The following is an 8,268-nucleotide window of genomic DNA, read 5'->3' as shown; positions in this document are numbered from 1 at the left end:
GCCTGGAAGTCTGGTAGTAGTAGTAGTAGTAGTAGTAGTAGTAGTAGTAGTAGTAGTAGTATGATTTAAAGGTACAAAGTGAATGAAGTGTGCCCAGGCCCACAGCTACTTTGCTGGGCATGACTGTGTTTGACCTCTTGGGCCTGAAAGTCTATTTCTAGGCTTATATAAAGGGTCAAACTTCTTGAAGTGTGCCCAGGCCCAGAGCTACTTTGCTGGGCATGACTGTGTTTGACCTCTGGGGCCTGGAAGTCTGGTAGTAGTAGTATGATTTAAAGACACAAAGTGATTGAAGTGTGCCCAGGCCCAGAGCTACTTTGCTGGGCATGAATGTGTTTGAACTCTTGGGCCTGGAAGTCTGGTAGTAGTAGTATGATTTAAAGGTACAAAGTGAATGAAGTGTGCCCAGGCCCAGAGCTACTTTGCTGTGCATGACTGTGTTTGACCTCTTGGCTCTGGAAGTCTATTTCTAGGCTTATATAAAGGGTCAAACTTCTTGAAGTGTGCCCAGGCCCAGAGCTACTTTGCTGGGCATGACTGTGTTTGACCTCTGGGGCCTGGAAGTCTGGTAGTAGTAGTATGATTTAAAGGCACAAAGTGATTGAAGTGTGCCCAGGCCCAGAGCTACTTTGCTGGGTATGATTCTGTGACCTCTTGGGTCTGGAAATGTGGTACTTTGAATGATTAAAAGAGTGAAACGGTCTGAAGTGTGCGCAGGTGTAAAGCAACCTTGCTAGGCATGAAGGTGTGACCTCCAGGGCCTGGAAGTCTGGTGGTAGTAGTAGTATGATTTAAAGGCACAAAGTGATTGAAGTGTGCCCAGGCCCAGAGCTACTTTGCTGGGCATGAATGTGTTTGACCTCTTGGGCCTGGAAGTCTGGTGGTAGTAGTAGTATGATTTAAAGGTACAAAGTGAATGAAGTGTGCCCAGGCCCAGAGCTACTTTGCTGTGCATGACTGTGTTTGAACTCTTGGGCCTGGAAGTCTATTTCTAGGCTTATATAAAGGGTCAAACATCTTGAAGTGTGCCCAGGCCCAGAGCTACTTTGCTGTGCATGACTGTGGTTGACCTCTTGGCCCTGGAAGTCTGGTGGTAGTAGTAGTATGATTTAAAGGCACAAAGTGAATGAAGTGTGCCCAGGCCCAGAGCTACTTTGCTGGGCATGAATGTGTTTGAACTCTTGGGCCTGGAAGTCTGGTAGTAGTAGTAGTAGTAGTAGTAGTAGTAGTAGTAGTATGATTTAAAGGCACAAAGTGCTTGAAGTGTGCCCAGGCCCAGAGCTACTTTGCTGTGCATGACTGTGTTTGACCTCTTGGCTCTGGAAGTCTATTTCTAGGCTTATATAAAGGGTCAAACTTCTTGAAGTGTGCCCAGGCCCAGAGCTACTTTGCTGTGTATGACTGTGTGACCTCTTGGCCCTGGAATTCTGGTGGTAGTAGTAGTATGATTTAAAGGCACAAAGTGAATGAAGTGTGCCCAGGCCCAGAGCTACTTTGCTGGGCATGACTGTGTTTGACCTCTTGGGCCTGGAAGTCTGGTAGTAGTAGTATGATTTAAAGGCACAAAGTGATTGAAGTGTGCCCAGGCCCAGAGCTACTTTGCTGGGCATGAATGTGTTTGAACTCTTGGGCCTGGAAGTCTATTTCTAGGCTTATATAAAGGGACAAACTTCTTGAAGTGTGCCCAGGCCCAGAGCTACTTTGCTGTGTATGACTGTGTGACCTCTTGGCCCTGGAATTCTGGTGGTAGTAGTAGTAGTAGTTGTATGATTTAAAGGTACAAAGTGAATGAAGTGTGCCCAGGCCCAGAGCCAGGCCTGGGCAGCAGGGGGCGCTCCTGGCCATGCCCAGCGAGTTTCGTGCGAATCGGACCTGGTCCGGAAGAGATACGAAGGGAAAACTCATTACTCGTCGGGGTGGCACATCCATGCTCTCGACCCTCCCAAAGCGTCCGACCAGGGTGCACCCTGCCGGGCATGGTTAGCCGCCAGCCCCCTTCCTGGAGGTCTGGTTGGCACGGGGTTTTGATTTATCGGTTTCATATCTCTGGGCTCCTTGGGAGCAGAAAGTCGGTTGAGGGCCCTTTGGAAAGAGCCGGGGCTGCCGTTTAACGCTGTCCAAGCGGCAGGCGAAGCGCACCCACCGTTTTTACGCTATGATTTTTTAAAACCGCCGGGGCGGCAAACACAGGGCCGGTCGGGTTTGAAGACGAATATCTCTTCGGCCCTTGGGAGGAGAGAAGCAGCGCGGGTCACCTTTGAACGCGCTCGCTGCCAGGAACGTCTGGCGTAAAAGTTTCGTGGGAATCGGACGTTCCTAGGCTGAGAAGCGAGCGCCCGCCCTCGGGCGGTCGGGGGCCCCTTTCTCATTCCCCGTCTGGGCTAAAAATACGAGGTCGGACCCGATGGACTCGGGAGACTGGAGAGTACCAGGGAGACCCTGGAAGCAGGCGACCCGACCCACGCTTCGCTGTCTCCTCGGCCCTCGGGAGTAGAAGCGCGGGGACGGTGGCGTGGGCAGCAGGGGGCGCTCCTGGCCATGCCCAGCGAGTTTCGTGCGAATCGGACCTGGTCCGGAAGAGATACGAAGGGAAAACTCATTACTCGTCGGGGTGGCACATCCAGGCTCTCGACCCTCCCAAAGCGTCCGACCAGGGTGCACCCTGCCGGGCATGGTTAGCCGCCAGCCCCCTTCCTGGAGGTCTGGTTGGCACGGGGTTTTGATTTATCGGTTTCATATCTCTGGGCTCCTTGGGAGCAGAAAGTCGGTTGAGGGCCCTTTGGAAAGAGCCGGGGCTGCCGTTTAACGCTGTCCAAGCGGCAGGCGAAGCGCACCCACCGTTTTTACGCTATGATTTTTTAAAACCGCCGGGGCGGCAAACACAGGGCCGGTCGGGTTTGAAGACGAATATCTCTTCGGCCCTTGGGAGGAGAGAAGCAGCGCGGGTCACCTTTGAACGCGCTCGCTGCCAGGAACGTCTGGCGTAAAAGTTTCGTGGGAATCGGACGTTCCTAGGCTGAGAAGCGAGCGCCCGCCCTCGGGCGGTCGGGGGCCCCTTTCTCATTCCCCGTCTGGGCTAAAAATACGAGGTCGGACCCGATGGACTCGGGAGACTGGAGAGTACCAGGGAGACCCTGGAAGCAGGCGACCCGACCCACGCTTCGCTGTCTCCTCGGCCCTCGGGAGTAGAAGCGCGGGGACGGTGGCGTGGGCAGCAGGGGGCGCTCCTGGCCATGCCCAGCGAGTTTCGTGCGAATCGGACCTGGTCCGGAAGAGATACGAAGGGAAAACTCATTACTCGTCGGGGTGGCACATCCAGGCTCTCGACCCTCCCAAAGTGTCCGACCAGGGTGCACCCTGCCGGGCTAAGAGAACAGCCAGGTGAACCCTGGAGGTTCCGAACTCCAGACCCCTGGACCCGACGGCTCAGTCCGCCTCAGGTGCACTACAGAGGTCCTCGGGCTGTCCCTGAGTGCATTAAAACGGAAATCAGAATTACTCCCCCGGGTGGCACTTCCAGGCTCTCGACCCTCCCAAAGTGTCCGACCAGGGTGCACCCTGCTGGGCATGGTTAGCCGCCAGCCCCCTTCCTGGAGGTCTGGTTGGCACGGGGTTTTGCAAATAGGTCCCGTCGGGTATATGGGAGAGCAAAGAGAATCAATGGGGTCCAAGCACTAAATTCATCCAGTGGCGTTCTCTGGAAGCCCAAGGGGAGTCCGAGGGGTGTTCGGCCGGCAAGGGGAGCTCTCCCTCGGACACATGATCAAACGCCTGTCCCCTACCGGAAAGTGGTGTGCTCTGGATGCCCCCCCCCCATCCCCCGAGGGGGGTGCTTATCCCGCGAGGGGAGCCCTCCTCGGGTTAAGTGAACCATCATGCCGATTCCCCTATGGAAGTGGGCACATCCAGGCACACAGTCTGCTTTGCTCTCCCCGACCCGAGTGCGTCTGTTGGGCTGAGTGTACGCCCAGGCAACTGGATCCAATGGCTCAGTCCGCCGCAGCGTGCTTCGACGATGGGTCGTACAGCCATGCCACCAGGGTGGGCGTGTTTGTAAATGTACCAGTGGATTCTCGTCGGCCTGCCACATCCATGGTATCGACCCACCAGGCCTGTCCGACCAGGGGTTGACCCTGGACGGGCACGGTCTGTGGTTTGGCCCTTGTCCTAGATGAAATCGGGCACGGGGTTTTCTGGCCAGGTACCATCGGGTTACTGGGAGAGCGGCTTCGGTCTCCAGGTGAGACCAATGGTGAAGCAGCACGAGGCAATGGAGAGCATGCAAAGCGATGGGGAAGCCATGCACGGCAATGGCCACGAAAAAAAAAAAAAAATCACCACGGAAGGAACGTGAAGAACAAGGAGGAGTGTAGTGACACTGCCCAAAGCTGCCCGGTGTTGCAGGGGTCTATTGGTGTGTTGCTTCCTTGTTTGGTAGAGTGGAGTACCAGACCCGCCAGGGGTAGGCAAACCATTCCCCCTACGGTAAGTGAGGAGCCAGCCATTTGACGAGCGGGTGTCCACGTGTACGGGTGCGAGCGCTATCCCCCCACACGGGGTTAGGCCACGGCCTTAGGTGGACGTCTGCCGACCAGCCCCGGCTGATCCAGAACTTCTGATGTGGAGAGCGGTTTTGACAGATCCTCCCTGGTTCTAGCGGGTCAAGCCTCTGATGGGGGGTGGGGGTTATTTGTAACCCATCCCAGAACTCTCTGGGGGAGACTCAGACGGCCAGTCTGTCTACTCAGTTGTCCTATACTGGTGTCTGTGGTTTGGGAGGAAGGGAGTGCCCTGCTTTGTTGGCCTCCTCTTCAAACCTACCTGGGCCCACGAATCACTCTTCTTGGTTACATCACGAAACGTAGGTTGAGCGAGGCTAGGGGGGAGGGAATTCGACGAGGTCTTTCCCTTGTCCCCCCACCAGCGGCCCACGAAAATCAAAACGGCGTGAAGAGAGGGAACGCCGAAAGCACCTGGAGTCGGCCGTCCGCACCTCCGGAGGAGGTGGACGGGGTACGGTGCGGGCATGACCGGATGGGACAGCTTTGCATCAAGGTGAGAGGTCGGCGTCCGAAGGCCAGAGGGCGGTGCGCGAGCACGTTTACACTGGCCGCGGAAGCTGTCCTGGGTAGCCCTGTATGGCGTCTGGACCTGACGGCGCACGCACTTACAACCCGCTGCTTCCTAGCCCCCGGAAGGGGAGGCGGATGTCACTCGTGGTTCATCCCAGACCACGGTGCAAACTACCTGGTTGATCCTGCCAGTAACATATGCTTGTCTCAAAGATTAAGCCATGCAGGTCTAAGTGCACACGGCCGGTACAGTGAAACTGCGAATGGCTCATTAAATCAGTTATGGTTCCTTTGATCGCTCCACACGTTACTCGGATAACTGTGGTAATTCTAGAGCTAATACATGCAAACGAGCGCTGACCCTTCGGGGGATGCGTGCATTTATCAGACCCAAAACCCATCCGGGGGGCTCGGGCCCCCCGGCCGCTTTGGTGACTCTAGATAACCTCGGGCCGATCGCGCGCCCTCCGCGGCGGCGACGTCTCATTCGAATGTCTGCCCTATCAACTTTCGATGGTACCATAGTCGGCTACCATGGTGACCACGGGTAACGGGGAATCAGGGTTCGATTCCGGAGAGGGAGCCTGAGAAACGGCTACCACATCCAAGGAAGGCAGCAGGCGCGCAAATTACCCATTCCCGACACGGGGAGGTAGTGACGAAAAATAACGATACAGGTCTCTTTCGAGGCCCTGTAATCGGAATGAGCGTATCCTAAACCCATGGGTGAGGACCCATTGGAGGGCAAGTCTGGTGCCAGCAGCCGCGGTAATTCCAGCTCCAATAGCGTATATTAAAGTTGCTGCAGTTAAAAAGCTCGTAGTTGGATGTCGGGAGTGGGCTGGCGGTCCGCCGCGAGGCGTGCCACCGCCTGTCTCAGACCCTGTCTCCCGGTGCCCCCCGGATGCCCTTGGCTGGGTGTCCGGACGGGGCTCGGAGCGTTTACTTTGAAAAAATTAGAGTGTTCAAAGCGGGCCCGCTTCTCGCCTGAATACCTGAGCTAGGAATAATGGAATAGGACTCCGGTTCTATTTTGTGGGTTTCCTGAACCAGGGCCATGATTAAGAGGGACGGCCGGGGGCATTCGTATTGCGCCGCTAGAGGTGAAATTCTTGGACCGGCGCAAGACGGACGAAAGCGAAAGCATTTGCCAAGAATGTTTTCATTAATCAAGAACGAAAGTCGGAGGTTCGAAGACGATCAGATACCGTCGTAGTTCCGACCGTAAACTATGCCGACCCGCGATCCGGCGGCGTTATTCCCATGACCCGCCGGGCAGCGTGAGGGAAACCACGAGTCTGTGGGTTCCGGGGGGAGTATGGTTGCAAAGCTGAAACTTAAAGGAATTGACGGAAGGGCACCACCAGGAGTGGAGCCTGCGGCTTAATTTGACTCAACACGGGAAACCTCACCCGGCCCGGACACGGAAAGGATTGACAGATTGATAGCTCTTTCTCGATTCTGTGGGTGGTGGTGCATGGCCGTTCTTAGTTGGTGGAGCGATTTGTCTGGTTAATTCCGATAACGAACGAGACTCCGGCATGCTAAATAGTTACGCGGCCCTCCGCGGTCGGCGTCAAACTTCTTAGAGGGACAAGTGGCGTTCAGCCACGCGAGATGGAGCAATAACAGGTCTGTGATGCCCTTAGATGTCCGGGGCTGCACGCGCGCCACAATGGTTGGATCAGCGTGTGCCTACCCTACACCGAGAGGTGCGGGTAATCCGCTGAACCCCATTCGTGATGGGGACTGGGGATTGCAATTATTCCCCATGAACGAGGAATTCCCAGTAAGCGCGGGTCATAAGCTCGCGTTGATTAAGTCCCTGCCCTTTGTACACACCGCCCGTCGCTACTACCGATCGGATGGTTTAGTGAGGTCCTCGGATCGGCCCCGCCGGGGCTCCTCGCGGGCCTTGGCGGAGCGCCGAGAAGTCGATCAAACTTGACTATCTAGAGGAAGTAAAAGTCGTAACAAGGTTTTCGTAGGTGAACCTGCGAAAGGATCATTAACGGGTAACGCTGTCCGGCGTGCCTCCTCTCCCGACCCCCTCGACTTCGCCGTCCCCCCGCGTCGGGGCCCAGGGTCGAAAGGGTCTTCGGGGTTGCTGTTACACGTGGTCGCTTGCAGGTCAGGCTGGACAGAAGGCATAAAGGAGGAGCCTAGTCCCTCCCACCCCTTCCTCGTCCTCCGCCTCTTCCTCCGCGTCGTCCTTCAGCACCCCCCCCCGCAGGCCCCGGTATTCTCTGGGTTCCAGCGCGAGAGACGCGTCGTTCAAAAAACTCGGCGTCCCCGCTCGTCGGGTGAAGGCCGGTTTCCCCTCACCTTGCCGGCAGGAGAAGCGCCTGCGAGTCGAGCGGGTCGTACGGGTCCGTCCCGCGCCCTCCCTCTCGCTCGCACGGCCGCTGCCTCCGTCCACCGCGAGGGGTTTTCCTATTTTGTTGTCCTTGTCATTCATCCCCGTCCCCTTGCTCGCTGACGAGCGGACTTTCCGGGGGGGGTTGCGAGCGCTGCTCCTCGTGGGGCAGGCCATGGCCCTTCCTGTGTTCGTCCGCCCACCGGCGTCCTGGGGCGTGGTGGTGGTGGGTGGCGCAGCCGGTTCCCCTGCTTCTCTCTCTCAGAAAGGAGTCTCAGGGGGACCCCCGGCAGGTACCTAGGGCTTGGCCCACGCTACGTGAGTTCCACCCCTTTCGAGGGGTCGGACGGGGCGGGCGCGGAGGGCCGCGGTTCAAAGACTGACTCGTCTGCCACGTGGGGCGTGTGGGCAAAGCGCAACCCCGCGCCCGTTTCAACACTCGCAGACGGGGGCGCCTGACCGGTTGGTGAAACCTTTTAAACCTGTCTTTGTAGTCGTGGTGAAAGACCTAAACTGAGCCTGAAATAAAAGAGTACAACTCTTAGCGGTGGATCACTTGGCTCGTGCGTCGATGAAGAACGCAGCCAGCTGCGAGAACTAATGTGAATTGCAGGACACATTGATCATCGACATTTCGAACGCACATTGCGGCCCCGGGTCCATCCCGGGGCTACGCCTGTCTGAGGGTCGCTATTCCTATCTGTCGGACCTGCCTTCTCAGGCGGGACCGCGGTTGGAGGTTCGTAGGTGGGGGGGTGCCCCCTGGCCTCCGTCTTCCTAAAAGCAGACGGTTCCCGGTCGCTGTCTCGGTGAGATCCGGTCGGTGGGTTCGCTGCGGTT

At 56.9% G+C, this 8,268-nt stretch overlaps 2 non-coding genes across 2 annotated transcripts; both read left to right on the top strand.

The window, feature by feature from the left end:
- The first annotated feature begins 5,244 nt into the window (after positions 1-5,244).
- LOC145656774 (18S ribosomal RNA) lies at positions 5,245-7,083 on the top strand. Its single transcript, XR_014122368.1, has one exon. It is a non-coding gene; the product is annotated as an 18S ribosomal RNA (ribosomal RNA).
- Positions 7,084-7,964: 881 nt separating this feature from the next.
- Positions 7,965-8,118, top strand: LOC145656785 (5.8S ribosomal RNA). Its single transcript, XR_014122379.1, has one exon. It is a non-coding gene; the product is annotated as a 5.8S ribosomal RNA (ribosomal RNA).
- The last annotated feature ends 150 nt before the right edge of the window (positions 8,119-8,268 follow it).

This window comes from Electrophorus electricus, unplaced genomic scaffold (assembly GCF_041902795.1).
Source record: "Electrophorus electricus isolate QZ-2024a unplaced genomic scaffold, ASM4190279v1 Scaffold91, whole genome shotgun sequence".
Lineage (NCBI taxonomy): Eukaryota > Metazoa > Chordata > Actinopteri > Gymnotiformes > Gymnotidae > Electrophorus > Electrophorus electricus.
The sequence above is the reverse complement of the archived record's forward strand: the minus strand, read 5'-3'. Positions and strand labels throughout refer to the sequence as shown.